This window comes from Notamacropus eugenii, chromosome Y (genome assembly GCF_028372415.1).
Source record: "Notamacropus eugenii isolate mMacEug1 chromosome Y, mMacEug1.pri_v2, whole genome shotgun sequence".
NCBI classification, from domain to species: domain Eukaryota; kingdom Metazoa; phylum Chordata; class Mammalia; order Diprotodontia; family Macropodidae; genus Notamacropus; species Notamacropus eugenii.
Window position 1 is genome coordinate 727,012 of NC_092880.1, and position 24,244 is coordinate 751,255.

At 39.4% G+C, this 24,244-nt stretch overlaps 1 pseudogene; it reads left to right on the top strand.

The window, feature by feature from the left end:
* Positions 1-679: 679 nt before the first annotated feature.
* On the top strand, positions 680-1,701 carry LOC140516841 (olfactory receptor 4S2-like; annotated as a pseudogene).
* Positions 1,702-24,244: the final 22,543 nt, after the last annotated feature.

The following is a 24,244-nucleotide window of genomic DNA, read 5'->3' on the forward strand; positions in this document are numbered from 1 at the left end:
AGCACTTGGAGAGTGTGTACTGTTGTATTTTTGGTTGTATTTTTAGTAATCATGCCTGGCACACAACAGTTTACTTAAATGAACTCACTTTAGACTTTTTTATCCATAGTGTAAAGAAAGGAATACCATTAAGTATCAGCTGTGAACTTGAGGCTACTACCACTACTCAAGGCTATATTCCTTTTGATGAATACACACTCACACAAACACACACATGTATGTATGTATATATATATAAATATATATGTATATATATAGTGTGTGTATACATATATATACAGATTATACATATATACATATAAGTATATATGTGTGTAAATGTTTATATATACACACATATATCTGTATCTATAGACCTAACTACATATAACTACACCAATTTCATGTCTAGTTTTTACTCCACTTCCCCTTTTAGTCTTCCCTCCTTCTCAAGTATTCTCAAGTAAAAGAGAAAATAAATTCATGCTGGGTTTCTCTTTGAATGATATATATAATGTCATGAAAAAAATGCTGTGGAGTGGAACTCAGAACTTGGTTTAAATTTAGAATCTTACCTTAAGTGGTTTTGTGACCACACCAATGAAATAAGAATCGTTATTATTGTTATTTTAATTTATGCTATTGATTTTTTCCGCATCATTTCAGATGGACTGATTTTTTTTTCCTGCATTATGTGGCTGCACAAAAAAAGTCCATGGAGAACATAAACAATATGATTGAATTCATCTTCTGGGGACTTTCTCAGAAGCCAGAAATAGAGAAGGTATGTTTTGTAGTGTTCACCTTTTTTTAGTGCAATTATTCTTCTGGGTAACCTCCTCATAATAGCAACAGTCTGCACTGGTAATCTTTTCAATTCAGCCATGTACTTCTTCCTAAATTACTTATCTTTTGTACACATTTGCTACTCCTCTGTCATAGCCCCCAAGATTATTGCAGACTTATTGGTACTGAAGAAAAGGATCAGCTTTGCAGGTTGCATGACCCAACTGCTTGAGGTTACTTTGGCTGCAAAGAGGTCTTCATTCTCACAGTGATGGCTTATGAGAGACATGTAGTCATATGTAGGCCTTTACACTACATGACCATTATGGACAGAGACAGGTGCAATAAGATGCTGTTGGGAACATGGGTGGGTGGTTTTATACATTCCATCATCCAAATGGCACTGGTAGTTCAGTTGCCTTTCTGTGGTCCTAATGAAATTGATCACTATTTTTGTGATGTGCAACCTGTACTGAAACTTGCCTGTAGTAACACCTATGTTGTAGGGGCTATGGTGACAGCCAAGAGTGGAACCATTGCTCTAGGGAGCTTTCTTATCTTGGTGATCTCCTACACAGTCATCCTGGTGTCCTTGAGGAAACAGTGAGCTTAAGTTAGGCACAAAGGGCTCTCTACCTGTGATTCCCACATAGCTTTGGTCATCATATTTTTTGGACCCTGCATGTTCATGTATATGAGGCCTGACACAACTTTTTCAGAAGATAAGATGGTCACAGTGTTTTATATTATCGTCACCCCCATGTTGAACCCCTTGATTTACATATTGAGAAATGTAGAGGTAAAGAATGCCATGATGAAGTTATGGACCAGGAAAATCTTTCTATGGAAATAATTCATACAAGAGTAGAAACTGTTTCCTTTCTTTCCCCAAGATGTCAGAAGTACCTTGTAAATGAGACATTTCCTCTTTTTCCGTTTCCCCCACCTCTTATACTTTCTTCTTGAATCACTCATATAATGAGACATTGTCACTCTACCTATCAATAACTAGTTATTAAATATATTCTAAGTATCATGCACTGGGGTAGCAAGGTGGCACAGTCGATAGAGTGCTTGGCCTGCAATCAAGAACACTCATCTTCCTGAGTTCTTATCTGACCTAGGATACTTACTAGCTGTGTGACGCTGGGTAAGTCACTTTATGCTATTTGCCTTAGTTTCCTCATCTGAGAAATGAACTAAAGAAGGAAATGTTATATCACCACAGTATCTTTGCCAGGATACTCCCAAGTGGAATCATGAAGAGTCACACACAAATGAAATAATGAAACAATAACCAGGTACTTTGCTATATTAAGGGGATATGAATATAAAATTGAGTCATAACATCATAAATTTAGAGTTGGAGAACATGTTAGAGGCTATTTCATCAAATGACTGGAACAAATGGACTGAGTAAGGAAAGAGATTTCTAATCTTATAGAAAAAATTAAGGCCCCCAAAGTTAAGCCAATGAGGTTTTTTAAGCTCTTTGCAATGATAGTAAATAATGAGGAAAAAAGGAAAAATCAGAACAGTTAAGCACATTCAATGATCTCACCATCTAATACACCTCAAGGGAGATGATAAGAGATTGTCCAAAATCATTTGACTATTTAGTATCAGGAGCAGGATTCACATGTAGATCTTATACTGCATTGGTCTGTTACACAAAGAGGACCAAAAACCACAGGCAATAATATCGACTTATATTTCTAAACATTTACAGAGCACTTTCTTTCCAAAAACCTTATGAGTCAAGGTTTATTAACCCTTTGATTCATATGAGGAAACAAGGTTAAAGAGGTTAAGTAAACTCCTTGGTATCACACAGCTGTCAAGTTTCAAAGTTGTGGTTTTTAACTTAGATCAGGACATGGTAGCATGTGGAACAAGAGGAAATGTAGGAATGGAAACCCATTCATATTTTCTGAATTTCAAAGCTGGAAGATAACTCTAAGCCACTTATTCCTACCTGAACCAAAACTCGTTTTACAGTTGAGGAGTACAAGTTTCATATAGGTGACATGACTTACACATTATTGCCCAACTGATAGGGTCCAAGGTTCAAACCACATTCTGGTTAGTCCTCCTCAATAGCTTTTAAAAAGTGCATATCTGAATGAGCATACCTACATAATGTATTCCTAAAATGGTCATATAGCCTTTCCTTTAAGACCTATAATAATGAGATGTCCAATCCCTACTAAGGCAGTCTATTTTCCAGCTCATTTTACAGATAATGAAACCCAGGGTAACACAGCTATAAAATGTCTGAGGCAAGATTTGAACATAGGAAGATAAGTCTTTCTGACTCCAGTCTGGGCACTCTATCTGTTAAGTCACCTTGCTGACTTAATGAAGCATTCTATTCCAGTATATTATCCTGTTACTGAATATTTTTCTGATATCAAAAGCCAAAGTTCTACTCCTAGGAGGAGAGGGAGGCAACCAGAATAATTTTCATTGATTTGACACATTGTGGTAGCTATTGAAACACTTGAAGATAACGTATTTTCTATATTTCTATATTTTCACTATTTAACAAAGAGTAAAGTACTGAATTCACATATGACGTGGTGAGGAACTTCACTATCTGGATCTCCATCCCCTGAATACTTACCCACTTACCACTGCTCTTACTAAAATGTGGTATTTAATTAGAACTGCACATTATTCTGCAAGAATGATCTGAATTGGTCTGAGTATGTCAGGATTATTATTTCCTAAACACCTGGTACTCTAATACTTTTTTAACTTTTTTTTTCTGTTGAGGAAATAGGGGGTAAGTGACTTTCCCAGGGCCACATAGCTAGTAAGTGTCTGAGGACAGATTTGAACTCAGGTTCTCTTGACTCTAGGGCTGGTGCTTCATCTACTGTACCACCTAGCTGCCCACATTTCTTAATACTGACAATGATTCTTTCATTTGGGGATCTGGGAATATCATTTAATATGATTTATTGAAATTGAAGGAATAATGTAAAATAGAGTTTTAGAGTAACTTATAGGTAGCTTTTATTCCGCATCTTTTACTTGTAAAGTTGATATTTTAAAACCCAGTGTAAGTTCATGCACTTTTTTATTTCACTTCATTTTCCCATTAAATTTCCTATTAGATTTGGTCCAAAATTCTAGGTTGATGATAACTTCCTTTGGATCTTGACTCTCATGCAATGTGGTAGCGATTTGTCCTAGTTTTGTGATATCTGAAATTTGATAAGTATCTCGTTTATAGATTTATTGAAGTCACTGATGAGATGTTAAGTAGTGGAGGACCATATTGTATTCCCGTTGAGATATCCTTCCAAGTTTACATTGAGCTATTGATGATTGTTCTTTCAGCCTGATTATTGAATGAATTCAGATATTACTACATAGTTTAAATTCTTCAATTTAGCCCTAAGGATAGGATAAGGAACTTTGGAAAATACTTTTACTTGCTACAACTCTATCCCTTCCTTTGCTTCTATCAGCTCAAGGACTATGAGAAAAAAAGAAAGAAAGGAAGGAAGAAAAGGCATTTAATCTCAGATTATCTAAATTTGATAAAATAATACTATTTCTATGAAGATCATTAAGCACTGTTTTAAGTTAAGACGACTTCTTATACTAAGATGGCAAAGTGAAAAAGAATTTCCTGGAGACTTCCCATATACCCCTTCAAACCACCTTCAAAACCACATCAGAACCAATTTAAGTGCAGGGAAGCAACAAACCCGCATAGGAGGATAAATGTCTTTCTGGGGTGTGGGGGGAACTCAGTAAACAAGAAAGAGGCACAGGCCACAAACCAGGGGTTTTACAGCAAGCTTATGAACCATAGGGTAATCCAGAAAGAAGGACCAGTCCACCACCATGCCAAGTCAGCAGCTCTGGAGGCAAACCACCACTCTTAGACCATCAGAACAGCAAAGTCCCAATCCCAGTGTAGGCCACCAGTGGGGACTGCTGTGATTGCTGACCAGGAGGAAGACCCTGCCTCTGGGGCTGACCAACAGAAAGCCCTTGCCTCCATAGTCAAATTCCAAAGCTTCCAGTACAGAAAAATAATACTGCAAGGAGCCAGAAATATTTCAAATATCAGAAAATCACAGTGATCATTATACATAATTTAGCAGCTTCTTCATTAAAGAACTGAGGGCCTCGGATATGATATTCCAGAAGGCAAAGGAGGTAGGATGACAACTGTGGATCACCAACCTATCAAAACTGAATAAAATTCTTGAGGGAAAAATGCATATTTAATAAAATAGAGTACTTTTAAGCATTCTTAATTAAAAGGCCAGAGCTGAATGAAAAAAAAATATGATCTTCAAATGCAAGACTCAAGAGAAACATTAAAAAGATGAAACAAGGAAAGAAAATAGAACATAAAAATTCAATAATGTTAAATTGCTTATATTCTTACATGGCAAGATGATACTTGTAATTCTTAATAATTTTATCACTCTAAAGGCAATTAGAAGGACATAGGTAGAGGCTATGAGTGTGAGATGACTGTGATGGAATGATATCTGAAAAAACAAAATTAAAAGGTGAGAAAGAACATTACACTGGAAGAAGAGGGAAGGGATATAAAACAGGGGTAAATTATCTCAGATAAAAGAGGAATGAAAGAGCTATTATACTGACACAGAAAATGGGGAGGTGAAGGGCAAAGTTTGAACCTTATTCTTATCAGAATTGCTTCCAAGAGGGAATAGCATATGCATTCAGTTAGGTATAGAATATAACTTACCCTATATGGAAATGAAAAAGGAATGGGAATAATAAAAGGGAGAACTAATAAAAGGGATAAGAAATTGGGGGAGGTGATCATCAGAAGTAAAATATTTGTGAGGAGGGATAGAGTGAGAGGTAAGAGAGAGACAGATAAATAAGTGGAGAACAAGATGGAGAGAAATATACAGTTAGTTATCATAATTATAAATGTGAATAGGATGAATTCTCACATAAAATACAAGGAGGTAGCAAAATGAGTTAAAAACCAGAATAGTATAACATGTTGCTTATAGGAAACATATTTAAAGTATAGAGACAGAGTACAGGTAAGGGGAACAGCAGAATTTGTTATGGCTCAGCTGAAGTAAAATTCAAAAGAAAGGATAGCAATCATGATCTCAGACAAAGTTAAAGTAAAATTAGATCTAATTTAAAAGGGCTAAGGAATGAAAAGGAAGGAAAATATATCTTGACAAAAGGTACAATAGACAATGAAGTAATATGAATACTAAATATATTGGCAGCAAAGGGTGTGGCATTTAAATTTCTAAAGGAGAATTTAAATGACTTACAGGAGGTAATAGATAAAACTATACTAATGGAGGACTTCAATTTTCTACTCCTTGAACAAGAAAAAGCAAACCATGAATAAGCAAGAAGGAAATTAAGGTGATAAGTAGAATTCTAGAAAAGTTAGATATGATCGCTCTCTCGAAGGAACTGATTGGAAATAGAAGGAAATATTCCTTTTTCTCAGCAGTACATGAAACCTACACAAAAATGACCATGAATTAAGCATAACTACCTCACAACCAAAATGCAGAAAAGCATAAATATTAAATTCAACCTTTTCAAATCACAGTAAAATAAAAATAAAATAAAAATTATGCTCCAAAAAGAGCAGTGAAAAATAGATTAAAGTTGATTGATAACTAGATAATCTAATCTCAGAGAATAAATGGGCCAAAGAACAAATTGTGGAATCAATAATTTCATTAAAGAAAATGACCACAATGAGACACCATGCCAATATTTATGGGATGCAGCAAAAGTAGTACTTAGAGGAAAATTTATATCTTAAAATTATCAGATCAATAGAATGGAGCCAGAGTAATCCATTGAATAGGGAATTCAAGACAGACAGAGAGAGAGAGACAGACAGAGAGAGAGACAGACAGAGAGAGAGAGAGACAGACAGACAGACAGACAGACAGACAGACAGACAGACAGACAGATAGATAGATAGATAGATAGATAGATAGATAGATAGATAGATAGATAGATGGATGGATGGATAGATAGATGATAGATAGATAGATAGATAAGGGGAAAAATCTTCAGTTAAACTATAAATTGAAAATTTTGAAAATCGAAGAAGACATTAGTACAATGAAAGTAAGAATAACATTGAACTAATAAAAGAAAACTAGAAACTGATTTTAATAAAACAGATAAATCATTGGTTAATTTTATTTAAAAAGGGAAAAAGGAAAACCAAATTACCAGTATAAAAATGAAAGGAGTGAATTCAGAACCAATGAACAGACAATAAAAACAATTATTAGGAGCTATTTTGCTTAATTTTATGTCAATATATCTAATAATCTGTAAAGTTAATTAGATCTTACCTGCCCATTAATAGGCTTCAAGTACCTTTTCTTAATTTCTATTGAGGCACTGAGTCAGTGTCCTGCCCTCCAGCTCTGAAAAGTGTATAAATATTCTGAGGTGAGGTTTTGCTTTGGAGCTTAGTTTTTATAAGAAAGTTTGTGTGCCAGATGAGACTCTGGGAAACTGCTAAGGAGTCCCTGGCTTTTGAAAACCCAGATGTTGGTGTTTCTCTCTCAGGTAACTATGTATATATTGCTTATGTTTGACAGTTGGAAACTCTGTCTGTTGATCTTTTCTTCTGTTTGTATTATCTCTGAAGTTCAGGATGTTGACTTTTTCCCCTGAATTAAGTGAATACCATATGTTCTTGATTAGAGTGACTGTTGACCTCTCAGAAATTGCTTTCCTTTTAGAAAAGCAAATCAAAGAATCTGTGATAGCAAGCCTTTCTTCAACACAATCCAAGTGAAATGGATGAATGTTCACAAAATTATCAATTGCCAAAATTAACAAAAGAGTAAGTAAAATACTTCAATAACCCAATATTAGAAAAACACAATGAAGAAGCCATCAATGATCTATTTAAATCCTTTAACACTCAATTTGCTGCCAGTGGATTCTCAAAAATACCTGCTCTGTGTCAGGGGACTCAGAGGCTCTCCTCGCTTTGTCTCTTTATCTCTATGCCTATGTATCTCTACCTTTGTCTCTATATATGCTTTTATCTCTCTGGATCTCTGTCTCTGTCTCTCTGTCTCTCCCTCCCTCCCTCCCTCCCTTCCTCTCTCTCTCTCTCTCTCTCTCTCTCTCTCTCTCTCTCTCTCTCTCTCTCTCTGAATCTGTCTCACTCTCTACCATGGAAGTTGGCCCAGTCTCCAAGGGGTCTTTGACTGTACATGTACATGGTAAGGTAACACTAGAAAAGTGAAAGACCTGGCTCTTTTCATAGATTCCAATGTCAATGTGATTCAAAAGTTTGAAATGGCCTCTACTAAGGTGAATTGCATTGTAGGCTGCATTAGTAGAATTAAACTGTCCATAATAAAGAAGATGAGAGTTCTTCCATGAGCTGACTTATGAAGAGTGATGGGTCTTAATTTACTGGTCATAGACATCTAGGTGACTGAGAGGTCTGCTCATCAAACATCAACATTTTTATCTGAAGCTTGAACAAAGTAGGCAGCACACATCAATATGCCTCATACATGCAAATCTTGTTTTTGCAAAATGTGAAAATGAGGTATCTTGCACATAAACATGTATATTTTATTATGCTAGTACTCACAAGATTTTAAATTGAATTAAAGAAAAGCTTATAGTATATCATATAACTGATCATGGTGAAAAGAGTGAAGAGGTCAATGACAGAATTTGTAATGGTTATTATGGTCTATAATCCAATCAACAAACATTAAGCACCCATTATATTCCAGGCACTGTTTTAGGTAGTGCAGATACAAATGTATTAAACAAAATAATCATTACTCCCTACTTGTTCAAATTATAATTTTAAAGATGACAATGTTTCTATACTTAAATAGAGGAATGAATAGAAAATGAATAAAAAAGAGTAGTTAGGTACAAACTTGTTTGAGGTAGGGAAGTATCATTCAGAGGAATGCATAAAGCCTTTATACAGAAAGTGGTTCTTGTTCTGTGTCTTTAAGGAAATAAAGACTTCTTTTAGGCAGATGTGAAGTTAAGGTGCAGCTGAGGAAGAGTGGATCAGCCAGAGCAAAGATGGGTGATGGGAAATTGTGTCCTGGTTATGAAGATCAGAGAAAAAAAGACTAGTTTGTGTGGATTTCAGATAATAGGAATTTGCTTCCACTGAGATTAGAAAGACAGATGTGTCAAGTTGGGAAGTCTTTTGGATCTCTTTTGCCGTTGGGGTTAGTCTATTTTATAAAGTGTTATTTTCTTCAGCATTTTTTTTTGGATCTCCTTTATGAAACAGTTGACTATTTTTTCATTATTTTTTTTTTGCCTCACTCTCGTTTCTCTTCCCAGTTTTGGTTCTACTTCTCTTACTTGATTTTCAAAATCTTTTTTCAGCTCTTCCATGGTCTGAGACCAATTCTTGGACCTTTTGGATGGAGTAGCTTTGATTTTGTTTTCTTGTTTTCATGCTCTAGTCTTCCTTGTCCCCAAAGTAAAATTTAATAATCTGATTCTTTTTTCTGGATTTTGCTCATTTCCCCAGTCATTTACTTGACTTTTGACCTCTTTGTCAAGGTAGTTCTCTGCTTCTAGTTGGGGTGGGGGATGTACAGTCAGCTGCTTGATTCCCCCACAATCTATGGGCCTAAAGCTCTAGAAACAGCGGCTCCTGCTGCTGGTGTGGCAGGTTCTTCCATGCCCTCCCCCCTCTTTTGCCCTGGGGCTGGGACCTGACCACTCTACTCTCTCACACTGATACTGCAGGTTTTTTCCCACTGACCTTCCAATTTGTCCTCAGTGTTTTTGGGTTGTGAAGTCAGTAAACCACCACAGGGACGAAAGGCATGCTCAGGTCCCGTTTGTGCAGGCATGGCCCATACTGGACTGCACTTTGCTCCCAGCACAGAATGGCAGACACTTCCCAGGCTGTCTTGGGCTGGAGATTTGCTTCACTCCATCATTCTGTAGGTTCTACAGCTCTAGAATTTGTTTAGAGTCATTTTTTTTTTTTACATATATTTGGCTTGATTTGTGGGGAGTGCTCTAGAAACTCCATACTGTTACTCTGCAATCTTGGCTCAACCCCCAGGAAGGTCTTTACAAACTCAAAAGAGGAATTGATATTCTGTACAAAATGCAAATAGAGAACAGTAGGAGTTAATGGAGTAAGAGAGGGACATGCAGAAATCCGGGTAAAGGATTTTAGTAATGAAAAAGAGAAAATTGTGATCATGACAATGATGATGATAATGATTTCTGTTAGGCTGTAAAGTCCTATGCATTAGAAATTGTTTCACTTCAGAAGCATTATGTCTAAAAACAGATATTCCACTCTTGGTTTGAATTAAACAGGGTACTCCTAGAAGGGAAATCCCATCCACCAATGCAGATAGACACATTTTCTGTTATGCATAGGTTTAGAGAGTAGACTAGAGAAAGCACTCTTTACACTCCTGAGAGCCAGTTGAGCCAGAGTGAAATGCAATTGAGAAGTGTTTAAAAATACAATAAAACATGGTGATAGAAATTTGGGTATCTCTCAGTCAAGATGGACTTTCTGAGAAACTAATATATGGCTTAGCTACCTACTTCTATGGGCATTTTACAACACTGGTCTAGAGCACTGGGTCATTAAATGACTTTTCCAGGACACCAAGCCAAGATGTGTTGGTACACAGAGTCCTTTGGGAGCCGAGACTGACTATCCACTATATAACATTGGCACATGTTAGGCAAATTATAAATGTTCATCATTTTAGTGATGATGATTATGATAGGAGCGATGTACTGTAACACTAAAACCTTTTTAAGTATATTATCACAAATCTATGAAAGGAACAGAGCAGAGATAGGTATTATATTCAAATCGCAACATTAGTCTTCCTCCTTTATTGAGGAATTGGGGTGCAGGCAAAAGGCACAGAAGGTGAAGTACAACTTTTTCATCTATCTTAATGAAGGGAGGACTGACCTAAATCAAAATGTAAAATCTTTGATGGCAGAAACTATTTAATTTTGTCTTTTGTCCTTAGCACCAAACACCTAGTGTTTGACTAATAGGGGATACTTAATAAATATTTCTCAATTTGAATTGAATTGATGTGTTTAATTGCGGATCCACAGAAATGCGTAAATATTTGACATGTATAAAATACAATGAATAATATATTTTCCATCTAAATTTATTGAATTTTTACTAGAAAATTATCAACAAGTTTTAATTAAGAATTACTCCTTTGAGCTGAGTGATGCTAACTACTACTTTCTTGTTTTTCTTCTTCTGCTGCTGCTGCTACTTTTACTATTATCACCACCATTATCATTGAATTTAAAATGTTATCATGCTAAAAACTTTATGATCCATTAACTTGGAGTATGTGTTCAGTAGTTCCAAGTGTCACATTTAAAGGTCCTTTAGGAAAGACATAAAAGATGAGCTGCATTCAAAGGAAAGTGACTAGGAAAATTAGGGTACTGAAAACAGTGTTTTTGTCAGTGTTAGGCTGACAAAAGCAACATGGGAAGAAGAAAAGTTTGCACAGGACTTAATTTCTTTCTTCTAATATTTGAAGGAATATCAAATGAAAGATGGATTTGATGTTTGTTGACCGGCCCTACAGTTTAAAAAATCACATGATAGTATATGATATTACAACTTTCAGTTCAATATAAAGATGGAAAATCTTAATGTTTGTAGTTGTCCAAAATTGAAATAGACATTCTCAGAATATAATGCTAGAGATAATTTAAATAGTACTTAAAGTTTTCAAAATACTTTACGTACATTAACTCATTTTAGTCTCAGGATGACCTTGCGAGTCATATCTTATACCTTGTCACCATCATACACATCAGGAAACTGTCCCTCAGAAACTTGTTCATGTTAGTACATATGAGGTGGGATTCAAACTTATGATCTTCTTATTCCTAAATTCTGACACTGCAGGAAGGAGATAAAATTGGGCATTTTCTTTCCTCTTAATAGAGATTTTTCCAGGAAAGACTCAGTAAAACTTTATCAAACATGTTGAAGAAAAACTGTTAACTAGCTATGGGTTTGCATTAAAGACCTCTAAGGTCCTTTCCCAATCACAAAATTTCCCAGGGCATGTGTATCCACCAATAGCTACCTTTGTTCTTACCTGCCTATTCTCTTATAGAAGAATCAAATCATATCAAATGCCATATTTTTAAAAATATATCAAGATTAAATAGAACACAATGGAAAACATCCACCTTGACATCCATGGATTATTTGCCCAAGGTCATACAGATAAGGACTTTTGGAGGGATGATTTGAACCTACATCCTGCAATTCAACTTTTGATGTTCTATGGACCATACTGTGGTGTTCTATTACTGACTTTTACTCTCTTAGGCTTCCTTGTTCTTTATTTGATTTTCTTCTGATCTCCTAAAATAAATCATATTCCTTTACTATATTATTTGATATGTAAAACCTATGAAAACATTAAGAAGAGGTGCCAAAGGCTATCTATTAAATCTATAGTTGGACAAGGATACCTATCACAAAATCCTCCCATATTAACTTTCATTTAAAAACCTCCTGTAATTGGGAATCTAATTTTCTCAAGAGAAGCCCAGTATACTTCAATGCAAATCAAATTATGAGGCAATTTTTAATCAAGTACAGCTTAAATTAAGGAAAAATATGCCTCTGTAATTTTAACCACTTGGCCCTAGAATTGTCCTCAGATCCAAAGTAAATAAAGTCAAATCCCTCCTCCGTATGGCAGCCCCTCAAATTCTAGAGAACAGCTATAGTTTTTTATCCCCTTCCTTGCACCAAATGTTTTCTCTTCTTCCAGCTAAGAAACCACAGCTTCTTAAACCAAGACAGTATAAAATGATATTCAGTTAATTGATCATTGTGAACATTCATCATAGGACATTTTCCATTGCCTCAGTGTCTTTCTTACAACATGGTTCCTAGAGCTGATCAGAATGTACTCTATAAGGGCAGAGAACAGGGTGAAATGTCCCAGGCTTTCTTCACTAATTTAAATCTCCCGGGCTCCCTACGCTAACTTTCCCTCCCTGGGCTTCGCTTGGAATCTTACCTCAAGATCTAAGTCTTTGTTGGTCCTCAGACTTCTCTGGCCCCTCCTGTGGGGGAGGGGAATAACTAGACAGAACACCCGAGTTGGCAGCAGTTCACTCTTTAATTGTTCATTCACCTCCCCCGGGATCCCCCCAATGCTCCAGTATATCTTTAGGCACCCGAGCTCCTCCCATGTTCCTCCCCGTAGGCGGAGCCTACCCTGTTACTGAGGCGGTCCCAGTACCTCGTAGCTTGCTAGACCAGCTAGCATGCCACCTAGGCAGGTTAACACCTCCAGGTGTCTCTACTTTCCATACAGGAGGCCACGGTCCAGAGCTGGGCCCTAACAACAGGGTAACCTTTGTTTTTCTCAAATTAAGATTCTTAAGGTAGCCTAAGAAATAAGAGCTTTTAAAACTGTAATTACAAAATGTTGAACTGTATTTAGATTCATGAACACTGTCAGATTTCTTTCACATCAAATCTGGTCTAGCTCTGTCTCACCCATTCAAGGACTGTGAAAAGAACTTTATTTAACAATGTGAAGAATTTCACTTTTATAGCTTCTAAATTACTTATTATTGTATTCATCCTATTACTCTGCCTAGAACACACACACATGAATATTTGTATATACATGCATACATACATTATAATGTATATGCACATATATCTTCACCACACCATCCTTCATTTTTATTCCCTTTCTCAACTTTGTGTCATTTCAAAATTTGCCAAGAATATATTCTATTTCTTCATTGAAATCATTGGTTAAAATTTCAAAGAATACAGGGACAGAAACAAATCACTGGAGCACTGAATAATCAACCTTTAGCCATGTTAACATGGATCCAGTCTTCTTTAGATTGACTGATACAACCCATTTCTATATTTTCATATGAACTATTATAGGATGCAAAACACCCCCAAGCAGCTGTCAGTTTTCGCACTTCATAGACATTATTCTGGGGTTTCATGAAGCATTCTTACATAACATTTGGACAACTGAAATGTCACTCTGACATTTTACGTATGTGTGGTTTTTTGCGTGTGTATCCCTTACTTATGCCAACATTTAGTCACAATTAGCCATGTCTAATTCAGAATAAATCTGTAATGCATTTACTTCAATTTTTTGTGTCCTGGCCCACCCAGGAGTTTCAATTTAATTATAACTTGATGATTCTTATTTTGCCTGACCAGAGAAGTAGGCTTGGAAATGACATTTCGAGTGGAGTAGCATCGCCATCTTGTGATCTTTTGGGTCATTACTTCTAAAAGACCTGTTGCATTTTCCATTGTGTCATTGAAATTTAACAGAACAAAACTTTCTCTGGAATGGATGAAATTAATATGATAGTGGGTCCCTTGAATCCAAACAAAACAAAACAGTCCCTTGAATATGGGTGCATATGGAGTTCTGCAGATGTATCATATAAAATCATGAGTAGCAACCATTTGATATACTAGGAATGATATGTCATGTTCTGTCCACTTTCAGGTAAGTTAAATTGTTTTCATGACCTCATCACACACATTTTATTCCTACATTTTCAGTTATTTATTGTTGTTAAAAATGAAGGAATAAATAACTGTCTGAAAACACAATTATCAACATACGTATAGCAGCATTTTTTGTTGTTTCAAGAAACTGGAAATGCAGGGACTGTCCTTTTGAAGGTAAATGCCTATATTTATTTGGATATATGGAAGTAATAAAATGCTATTGCAGCATAAAATTTTGAATATGAATAATTTTTAAAAGTGTAAAGGAAGTATACAACACAACTATTATGGAAGTTATTTGCAAAACTACACAGATTTGGCCTATATTGAATTGCTTGCCTTCCAAAGGGAAGGGGTGGAGAGGGAGGGAGGTAAAGAAGTTGGAACTCAAAGTGTTAGGATCAACTGTAATGTTCTTACCACTAGGAAATAAGAAATACAGGTAAAGCGGTATACAAAGCCCTACAGGACAAAAGGGAAGAGGAGACAAGGGCAGAGAGGGAGGATAGAAGAGACAGCAGATTGGTCATAGGGGCAATTAGAATGCTTGGTGTTGGGGGGGGGGAAGGGGATAAAAGGGGAGAAAATTTGTAACCCAAAATTTTGTGAAAATGAATGTTAAAAGTTAAATAAATAAATTTAATTTAAAAAAAAAGTGTAAAGGAAGTTAACATATATCCACGCAGAGGAAAGTAGGCTGTGACAAGAGAAAAATATTCACATTGACCACAACCATGGAAAACGAAATATATTTTTTAAAGAATACAGATTGATGAGCTGACCAATCTTGACTGCTGCAGCTTCACCATGAATTATATTTCTCTCCTAGTAAGAGAGGGAAAGGTAGATTCTACAACTATGTGGTCAGTGTGTCAGGTGGTTGCTTCTGATTATTGCTTTTATTTGTCATAGCCTGTCTCTGGGAATTTTTTTTTAATACAGGGAGCTCTTCTTTGAGGAAATCTCTCTACCAATGAAAATTATCATGAGTTCTGTAATTCTTAGTCTTCCACATTTTCCTGACCAACTTGATGTGCTGCTCCTGTAAGGTTTACTTAATTGTGCTTTTTCCTTGTGATTGTTTACATGGTGATATTCAGTGGAAATAACTCTTGTGAACTAAGGAAAAGGCAGCCAAGAAGAGGAAGAATAATTATATATAAAATGGCTACCAAATGGAGTGGAAAGAATAATATCAATTAAAATAACCAAAACCAAACATATACTTATAATGACCAAGTTTGGTCCCAAAGGAAAGATGGTAATGTTCACATCTTTCCCTTCTTTCCAAGTTATGTATTGTATGTAAGGTGAATTTTGATCCAACTAACGTGTATTTTAGTGTGCATAAAGTGAATTTTTGTCATTATTTCTCAGAGTTCAGATTCCCAGGATCCGTAGCCATAACAATCTGATTCCCAGGTACTACATGAGTTCTCACACTTATGGTTCAAAATATCTCCACCATGTTTGTGCAGTTATGTAATGGTAAATAGCATACACATCTGCTGCAACTGTGCAATGAGATAAAAATGATGAGGTTAATGGTGAAGGGGACCCCAAAATACCGACGGTCCGGGTTGTGCTCGAATGAATTCGACTCAAGCCTTCTTAAAGCCAAAGAAAACAAAGTTTATTAAGGATTCGCCTAATTGGGTTGCCTCTTAAGGAGCCTAAGCACTTGTGACACTGGTATTCACAAGTGGGCCAGACACAATCCCAGCTAGACAGTCTGAGCTGGATTGCATCTGAGCACCTTCATGGAGGCAAAGTGGGACTTAAATACAGAAAAGAGTATAGGAGGGATCTGGGGGGGGGGGGTGGTCCAGGGTGATGGGAGGAGGGGTTTAGGAAGGGTCTTGAGAAGTCCAAGGAGGGTCAAAGACTGGAAACACCTGGAGGCTATCATGAGATAGACAATGGAGGGTTTGGGTGGGAAGCAGGTAGGGCAATCCAGGGATAACAGACAATGATCACAGAGCTGTGTATGAAAGGCCAGATTCTGTGAGGAGAAACAGAGTGCACAATCTGAATATGAAAAGCCAGGTTAAGTGAGGAAATTCCAGGGAAGTTCAAGGAAGTTCCCAGAGTCTGAACCTCATCATTACCCCCTCAAACAGATTGAACCCAAATTCTTTTGGGGTAAGGGGCGAAGGTCTCAGTTTCTGAAACTTCTTCCTGCTGGCAAGGGGCGTAGAGCTGTCCCTGCCTCGATGGGTCCTGTTCAAGGGGTCAGACTTCAGAATCTGGGTGGTGCCGGGTCCAGTGGGCTGGAGACCTTGGATTCAGACGGAGGTTGGTATACAGCCTGGGCTGTCATCTGGAAGTTGATGGCTTGCACTCTGGAAAAGACAAACCTGGCAAGGAGGTTAGGCAAACACACACCAAACAGGTACAAAAGGAGTGTAAAGAAAAATCAATTTCCCTGGCATAAAAGATAATTTCTCTGGAGAGAATTAAAGATGACTGTGGCAAGGCCAAAACATAGAAGGGCATGTTTGATAGGGGAGTTTTTTGCTGTCAGATATCGCCTTTCTTTTCAGATTGCTCCACAGGTTATGTAGAACAAGGAAAGCATATTTTGAGCAAATAAAAACATCAACTAGCCTGGGGTCAGGTCCTAAGGAATGGGTTAAGACTCCCAAAGCCTGTCCTCTCCTTTCATCAACATACAGAGTGAAAGGTTTTCCCAGATTGGGTAGGTCTGGTGATGGGGTGGTGGTCAAATTAGTTTTCAGAGTCTCAAAAACTTTCTGTGTTAGCTTATATGGACTTGATTCCCCCTGCATAGTACATTCAAAAGCAAAAACATATTCTCCATTAGGCTTTTTTGTGGGAAGGGTTGCAGTGTTGCATGGACATAAACAAGGAACAAGGATTTTATACTTAAGGAATTTTTCAATTAAAGGTTGTAGTCCTTCCCAGGTCTCAGGCTTAATCAGATACTGGCTGAGATGGGGGAGCACTTTAGGGTCTGAGAGACTAACAATGGCTGGGGTGGCAGAAGTAGCTCTCTGGAATTCCAGGGTCCCAAATACTTGGCCTGTCTCCCACACTCTCAAGCAAACCAAGGAAGACATAGTAAACAGCGGCAAAAGGGAGATGGGAGGTTTAACTAGAGAAAATTGACTTCCCAATTTCACCATCAGGTCCCTTCCCAACAAGGAGGCAAGGTCAGAGGAGGGCATAAGGAAGGAGCGTTTAAACAACAGATTCTCAAGCAGGCTGGGGAGGGGATATGTCTGGAGACATTCCTTAGTTTCCCCTTCAATGCCTATGACCCGAGGGGTCAAGGGACGGGAAGAGCCAGAGTGACTGGTTAAAGCAGAGAATTTAGCCATGTTAAAGTGGGTAACCTTACCTTCAGCCTTCGTTTTTGCCCAGGGCTTGACGAGAGAGGGAGAGAAAGTGGGAGCACTGCCAGCACCCAGGTTTTCCTGTCGTTCCAAGTCTTGAGAAGACTAGAGGACAGGGTACTGGGGGGCGGCTCCACCACTTTTCCCACCTGAGGGACAATCTTTCCTCCAATGTCCCTCCTGGTCGCATGGGCACGGTTCCACAGGCGTTGGTTCCTGGGGCTCCCTCTGGGGGGGCGCCCTGGAGGGGCACTCCTTGGACCAGTGACCCTCCTTGTGGCAACGAAAGAAGGTTTCCCCACTGCCCAAGCAGCCAGCCTTCCTCCAAGGGGGTGCCCTGGAGGGGTGCTCCCTGGGTCTCTTCCTGGACAAGGCAGCAGCCAGGAATTGAGCATGCTCCCTGGCCTTGGCCCTTCTCCTTCATTCTCTTTCCTCTGCTGCAACGAGGTCTCTGTTGTTAAAGACTCCAAAGGCCATCTCCAGTAACTGGGCCTGAGGTGTTTGGGGTCCCATTGCCAATTTCTGCAGTTTCCTCCTAATATCTGGGGCAGACTGATTAATAAAATACATGCTAAGGATCATTGCCCCTTCCAGAGTCAGGATCCAAATTTGTATGCTTTTTAATAGCTTCTACTAGCCGGTTTTGAAAAAGGGCTGGGTTTTCCTTTTCTTCCTGAGTAATTTCCCTAATTTTTTGAAAATTTGCTTGTTTTTGAAATGCAGTTTTTAGGCCTTCTAACAGGCAAATTACCATAAGGTCTCTCTTTTCCCTGTCCTCACTCTTTTGATAGTCCCATCTGGGGTCACTCATGGGAACAGCAGCTGTTCCTGGGGGGAATTTTATGGGATTACTGCTAGCCATATGATCCCCAGACTTTTGGGCATGTTCCCAAATTCTCTCCTTCTCCTCAAAGGTACAAAAGACAGAGAAAAGAATACGCAGATCCTTCCAAGAAAGTTCAAATTGCAGGGATATGTCCCTAAAACCCTCAGTAAACCTAGTGGGGTCTTCCGAGTATCTCCCCAGTTTCTCTTTAATCTGGGGGAGATCTGAAAGAGAGAACAGAACACGCATCCTGGTTGTCCCACTGGGTGGGGTAGGTACTTCTCTCAAGGGAAACAGCCCAGAGGGCCCAGTGGGGACAGGGGCTTGTGGAGGAAGATAGAAGTCCCACTTCTTGTGAGGGAGGGGCTGGGGAATGCCTGCTGAACTGGATTAAGCTGCAGGGCCAGGGGATCTGGCTGGCAAGGGGAAAGATCCGCTGGTACCTGAGAAGAGTAGGGATCAAAGGGGGAGATGCCCCAGAGAATGCCACGGGAGCGGGAAATAAAACCTGAGCGAATGTTGCCCCAGCAAGAGGAGCTGCAGAAGGAGGCACCGCAGCACACCCAGTGGCTGGGAACTGATCGGGGGTTACCAGGATGGAGGGAGGCACGGGAGATACAGGATAAGCAAATGAAGCTGGAATTGGGGGGGGTTGGGGTACAGGAAAGGTTGGGGTAGAGGTGGCTGGGGGGGGTGGAAGGACTCAGGGGAGGTGGGGGAGCAGTAGGAGGTTGGGGAGCTGGTGAAGGGCTCGGGAGGGGTTGAGGAGAGGGAAGGGAAAGGGGTACCGAAGGGGGGGGAGGCACGGGAGGAGGTACAGGATCAGGAATTGGGGGGGATTGGGGCAAAGGAAAGGTTGGGGTAGAGGTGGCTGAGGGGGGGGTGGAAGGACTCGAGGGGGTGGGGGAGCAGTAGGAGGTTGGGGAGCTGGAGGAGGACTCAGGAGGGGTTGGGATGGTGGTAACAGAGGTAGAGAAGGAGGTGAGGTCAAGATCCCAGGAACCATAAACAGGGGGTCATCCAAAACATCCAATTCACCCCCACTTCCCTTTTGTGGGACAACTTTAGCTACAAGCATATTACAATCTGTTCTGAGAATGGGGTCCTGAGAGAGTTCCACGAAGGCCCTTACGTAAGGTATTTCTATCCATTTTCCCTTTTGGAGGCAATATAATTGTAATTTTAAAACGATATCACTTTGTAAGGTCCCAAATATGGGCCACACCTCGTTGTCCTCCAGGTGATACTGAGGCCAAAGTGTGTTGCAAAAGAATACCAACTTTTTCTTTTTAAGGTCTTTAGAGCAGTTAAATTTTTTCCAGTTTTGTAAAAGACAGCCCAAAGGCGAATTCCTCGGAATTGATGAATTTTGATCCATTTTTTTTTCCTTTGGGACTGGAAGTCCCCCCCCTCCTAAAGGAGGACGTGGAAGTAAGCCTTGAGAAAAAAACACAAGAGGACAAAAAATAACCGAGCTTTCCCTGATTTCCTTGCGCCCAGGAAATCCAGAGAATTGGGCACCCACTTAACTGACGTTTCTCTAACCTTCGAGCGCCCAGAAAGTTCAGAGAATTGTGCTTTGGAGGGTATGCCCAGGTCCACGGCCTCAAACACAGCCACTGGACCGACAACCTGAGTCTCTAACTCTCTAGCGCCCAGAAAGTTCAGAGACTTTGCCTGATAATGGAACCTGAAGACAGGTCCGAAAAAACGCTTCCAAGGTGCTTGGAGAGCAAGAAGGGGATAGAGAGAGGGGAGGCTTACATACCTTCCAGTTTGAGCAGAAGAACTTGAGATTAGCAGGTATCTGGATCAGGGAACCAAAAATGATGAGGTTAATGGTGAAGGGGACCCCAAAATACCGACGGTCCGGGTCGTGCTCGAATGAATTCGACTCAAGCCTTCTTAAAGCCAAAGAAAACAAAGTTTATTAAGGATTCGCCTAATTGGGTTGCCTCTTAAGGAGCCTAAGCACTTGTGACGCTGGTGTTCACAAGTGGGCCAGACACAATCCCAGCTAAACAGAGTCTGAGATGGATTGCATCTGAGCACCTTCATGGAGGCAAAGTGGGACTTAAATAGAGAAAAGAGTATAGGAGGGATCTGGGGGGCGTGGCCTGGTAGTGCAGGGTGATGGGAGGAGGGGTTTAGGAAGGGTCTTGAGAAGTCCAAGGAGGGTCAAAGACTGGAAACACCTAGAGGCTATCAGGAGATAGACAATAGAGGGTTTGGGTGGGAAGCAGGTAGGGCAATCAAGGGATAACAGACAATGATCACAGATCTGTGTATGAAAGGCCAGATTCTGTGAGGAGATACAGGAAGAGATCAATTTGAGTATGAAAGGTCAGATTCTGTGAGGAGAAACAGAGAGCACAATTTGAATATGAAAAGCCAGGTTAAGTGAGGAAAGTCCAGGGAAGTTCAAGGAAGTTCCCAGAGTCTGAACCTCATCACAAGGGTGGGGTGATGTAAACTTGTAAGACCATTGCTGGCAATATGGCTTCTTTTTCTATTGGTCCATAAAACAGGTGGTCACAAGATGGTGAATGGGAAACCCTAAGGATTAAGTGTGCAAATGATATGTGTGCCTCAACTAGTCCCCATTGAGGCTTGAGGGAATTTAGGGGAAGCACAAGTCATGCCTTTCTCCATTGACCCCATAGATACGTAGGGGTAGTTACCTTATAGGAGTTTGTGCTCCCATTATCAGCAATCCTCTTCTGACAGTAGAATAAAGTAAAAATATTAACCCCTTCTTAGTGTCTTTCCTGTCTGATCAAATCAAGAGTGAAACTGTGCTAGTAGCCTTCAAGTGTGCTGTGTTTATCTGTCTTATATGTCTGTAAGGAGGTTTGGAATTGAGGGCGGCTTTAGGTGTAGCCTTCTATATATGACAGTAGATTATGTTAATGATTTGAGTTTTATTTCCCTGCTTTTGTCTGTTGTTTTTCAGATGAAATTTAATGAAATTCTGTACACTGCTGAACAATACACTCATTTGGTATGAGGCATGAGATATTTATTGTTAATATTTAATATAAATTTTAGACTTTAATAAGGGCCAAAGTTTGAATTAAGAAGAGTTTGGACCTAATAGTCTCCTTTGTTTAGAGGATGCCTGCACCTTGGGTTGTGAATAAACATTTCAAAGGCCTGTTTAGGACAGGATGTCTGCAGCCTGGGTGATGGGACTTTTCCTTACCTTGGATCACAAAGGAATGCTAAGGAAGGAAGATGCCCATAGCCTGGGATCACAAAACCTAATTACAATGTGTTTACAGTGTGAGAACTCCTTTCTCATGGCAAAATGTACTTAAGACAGTCAATTTCTGTACTAAGTCAGCCAGTTCTGATAATGGCTCCATAGCGCTATGTAACCGTTATCTTTATGGAGAATTGATTAATTAATTAAATCATAAAATGTATGCATTTAGCCTGTTGCCTTTTCTCTAACGAAGTATTCAGGTCAACAGTTATGGCTCCCAAACGTGAATTGGAATTGAGGAACAGGACGGGCATTGCCTCATCTCGCCAACGCCAGGACTCCAGCGCCAATAGGAACCGTTTTTCCTAGAGTCCTGGGCCTTGACGGGGTCGGGGTAAGTCCTTCCATTCCCAGCTTCCAAAGGACTCAATAATTCCCTTTAAAGATAACCGCAGGACAGAGACCACTCTGCGTGAAAACGCCTCTGTATTAATTAGGTCTCCTCTGAAGATCGATCTAGGGAAATCAGCTAGCTATGGCTCAGTCAAAAAACTAGAAGTAGAAATCCGGCTGACAAGACCCCTGCTTCTTGTGTGTCAAGCCGTTACCAACCTGATGATCACAGGTATTACTAGCACTAGTGTCAATCAATTAAAGACAGCCCTAAATTATGTTGGCCACCACAGGGCTCTTTTGGACCAGTCAAAGTTACTTTATCTTACAACCAAATTAAGAAAGGCCAACAAAACAACTAGCCAGCAGCGAGTACGTTTCATCCTGGGCTTGCTGAATTGGCTGAACAAGAACAAGACAGGTAGCCTCTTCCCTCTAGGGCTGGGAGCTGCTTCAGCACCTACCCGTGTCCTGGCAAAAATCCTTTCTTCTTCAAGGGCTCCAGTATGTCCTTCCCTTCACTCCCTCCATCCTATTCCTTGCCCCTTTCCTCCCTCCCCCTCCCCTTGAAGGCCTCTGATCTGGGGAAACTGGCGGCACCTAGATGCAATCCTTCTCCCTGGCCTTCCCCTACCTTAGACCTGAGGAAGGCAGCCTCTGTTCAAGCCTCTGTTGCCTCCCTCCTCCCCTTTCCCCCTCCCCGCTTTCCCGTAAGGGCTCTGGTCCTGAAGAGGACAGTTACAATCCACCTAAGAACTAGAGGCCTGAACCTATTCCCATGGGGCCTGTTCCTTTAAGACAGTCAGAAACTTTGGGGCACCAAGGCTCCCCACCCCTCCAAAGACCGCAGGGGTGCTCTGAGCAAAGGCTGCAGGATTGCCCTTTATTATCAGACCTTGGATTCTTGCAACAGCCTTTCCTCAGAATGATAATAGCTAATTCATGATGGGGATTTCTAGCAAGCTTCTAATTGCCTTCTCTCTCTGGGTTGTTTTTTGTGAGCTACATTTGTATTTGTCCTGTTGTCAGTTTGTCTGTTGGTGTATGTCCGTGTCTGTATCATGTGTGCTGTGAATGAGTGTGTTATCTTGTAAGATTTAAGTGCAAGCAGCCAGACTTCAAGGGCTGCAGCTAGGGAAATAAATTAACAAACAAAATTTTAGCACTTTTCCTTGTCATTCTGGTCTGGCCAACCTGGAATTACAATGGAAAGTTAGATCATCTTAGGTAAAATCATTTTAGCAGATTTGTATGTTGTGAAATTAATCAGAAATATTTCGGGAACTGATCATTTGAAATTACTCCTAAGATTGTGAGTAGCCCACCTTAGACATTCCGCCCACCCTGTCCCAGCACCTGCATATCGCCTTAGGGGCTCAGTAAATTCTGCCGCTGTGGGGGGGTTGGGGGAGATGGATGAATCAGGCCTGTAGCTAGCATTCTCTAAACTCTGCCTGCGAAAATCACCACTGGGACATCAGTTTCTCTGCTCTTGGTAAGCTTCACTTCTTTGTTCTAGTTGCAAAAAAGTATTTTATCTGTTTGACCCATTTTCTGATTTGTAAAAATAATTATGCTTGTTTGTTATGGGATCAAAATGATAAAATGATTGTAAAATGCTTAACGTAATGACTGGTATATGTTACATACAACATTATTATTATCTCTCTAATGTAATTGTTACCTTTGAAGTGGTTTTAATTGCTAAAAGTAATAAGATCACGAATTTCTGGAAATGCAAATAATACCATCTGCAGTTATTGTTGTGTTCAAACTGTATTTCTAGGATTGTATTTCTGAATTTCTCTCAGACTTTAAAAAGAAAGCAATTTTTAATTTGAATTTTGTTGAAACTAAAAGATGTTGGGAAAATTGTGTAACACCAGTTGTGTTACTTTATCAGTTCTGCTTACCTTGTCTTTTAATGTTTTGTAACTGTCATTTAGAAAACCAGGTATTTTCACCCTTGTCTGTTAAAAAAAAAAGTTAAAGCTAAAGAATTTGGCTATCTTCTATGAAGTTGTAGGATTGTTAACTAAGTTATTTGGGATTACTGTTTTAATACTGAAATCTAAAATTGTTAAGTGATTCCTGTGTATGGAAAGGAGGGAATGGAGTGAAAATTAGATTCCCTC